The sequence below is a fragment of the Pyxicephalus adspersus genome, chromosome Z, assembly GCF_032062135.1.
Source record: "Pyxicephalus adspersus chromosome Z, UCB_Pads_2.0, whole genome shotgun sequence".
Lineage (NCBI taxonomy): Eukaryota > Metazoa > Chordata > Amphibia > Anura > Pyxicephalidae > Pyxicephalus > Pyxicephalus adspersus.
The window spans coordinates 28688696-28690917 of NC_092871.1; the positions used below are offsets into that span (position 1 = coordinate 28688696).

The window sequence follows — 2222 nt, forward strand, 5'->3', positions numbered from 1 at the left end:
GGTTCCCACAGCGGCACCTGCTAAACCATCCTGCTGCATCCCATGTCTGTATACCCTGCGGAGCTACCAAACACAACACTCACTCTTTGTATCTGGCTGACAGAACATGAAGCACTTCCTGTTCTGCTCACACTGACACAGCACAGGGAGGAGGAGCTCCTTAAAGGGGCAGAAGCTATTTTAGTCTCAGCAGAAATGGAGGCTGGTACTGTGACTTTGCAGCAGGTACCTTGATACTCTGCTGGTGATTTCCTTGTGATTTCTGACATGACCTCTGCCTGGAACCTGACCTTGCCTGTCAGCCACCTTGCCTGACCTGTGCCTGGAACCTGACTGCATCCGCCTGCCACCTGTCTCTACACCGAGGTCGCTTCAGCTTTGCTCCTCTGGAAGAGTGACCCCAGGGGTCATGAACTGGTGACCCCCAGCAGCAAACAGCCCAGTAGTCTCCTGGTCCATCACCCCTTGCAGGGTGCCCTGGTGAAGACCTGGTGTCACAGACTCTGTGCCTTGGGTGATCCCGTGCTACCTGCCCAAGGAGATCCCGACGTAGACACTCTACACAGGTTTTGCATACTATATGGGGAGCCTTGTGAAACTTGTCAAAGTGAATTATTATATTAACAAAACATCTTGCACAATCAGGGTTGTATGCTACATGTAAACAGGCAAAGATATTTTTTTTTAGCATCAACAGTTAAAATTTTACCACAAATGAGGATTTAAAAGCCATTGTATTGAAGGACATTTGACATTTTCCCCAATATTTGAAAGAAAAAAAAACATTAAAGCCTAAGTATATAAGCCTAAAAAAACAGTGCAAAGCCTAAGTATATACAAAGAAATGAATATAGAGGTTTCTTTCTGTCAAATTTTGAGCCTCATTACAAATGTGTGGCCTTAATCACATACATAAGCAGTGAAAATGTGAAGCTCTCAAACTTAAGACATTTCCGTTAACACAAGCTAAACACAATATAAAATCCAAATGAGACGAAATGGGAAATAATACAATAAATTATGCATTCTATATATATTGGTAATGTCTGGAATGGTTTTGATGGAATAATTACACCTATAGCGTAAGTGAGATAACATGTAAACTCAAAGATCATTGTGCGTTAGACACATTGGAAGTTAGTGGCGTTATATGATCACATTTAAAACATTTTGCAGCCTATATCCTCAAATAAATACCTTGTTTTTACAACCTGTATAAAAATATACCTTTTTAATAAATAGATTACATTTTCAGTTAATAACTGTACTTAAAGTCTATCAGAATCTCTCCGAAGATTGCACGGACTATTACCATGGAAGGATTATCTAGCTAATTTGGTTGCTAGATGTGTTCATGCCAAATCACAAAAAACAAAAATCACAACAGAACATATTAAAAAGTAAGCCACACAAAGATTTAAAAAATGCTGTGGCAGCAAGTTTTGGCAAATATACAGTGGTATAAATAGGAAATTAAATAAGAAATTCAGTGCAATTTGGATTCCAAAATGCAAACATGTATAGGAAATATATGCATACTACAGGTATATTGAACAATAAGCCTGCTGTAGATTAAAAATTTGTTTTGAATAAATCTAAAATATGAATTCCTGGAAAACAGATAAAAAAAAATATGGAACAATTGCGCCATGTAGAGGAAACAAAGTACTGAATAGTCTGTGGTAAAATGTTGATAAAAATACATTTTGTAAATAGCCCTTAGTGGCTGGACTTGCAGTGTTAAGAGTGCCTATGTTGAAGGTTTCAGGATGACAAATAGGGGCTTAGTTTGTATTCTTCCATCCTCACCGAAGAGAAGTAACCATTCTCCATGTATTTGTAGGAAGTTAACTTTGGTAACTATAACTCCAAGTTCTGGAAAAAAAGAATCAAAATAATATTAACAAATAACTGTTCTTTGAAAAAATTATTTAAAAATCGTAATTTTGCTAGCAGCTAGCATGTCTCAGTAAATATTAATAGGATTGTACGGAGCAAGCTGTAAATTATATATATATACACACACACACACACACACATATACATTTATACACACACACACACACACACACACACACACATATATATATTTATACATACACATATATATTTATACACACACACACACATATATATTTATACATACATACATACAGGGAGAGTTCAGGCATACAGTATACATACAAGGTATAGACATTGCAGTGTATACAGGTGTGTATTGA

The 2222-nt window shown here is 37.1% G+C and overlaps 1 long non-coding RNA gene across 1 annotated transcript in view; it reads right to left on the bottom strand.

The window, feature by feature from the left end:
• Window positions 1-1720: 1720 nt before the first annotated feature.
• LOC140343089 (uncharacterized) overlaps window positions 1721-2222 on the bottom strand; it is a 6102-nt gene continuing 5600 nt past the window's right edge. Inside the window, exon 3 of the long non-coding RNA XR_011923250.1 lies at window positions 1721-1875. This is a non-coding gene — a long non-coding RNA (uncharacterized lncRNA). The remainder of the gene's footprint in view (window positions 1876-2222) is intronic.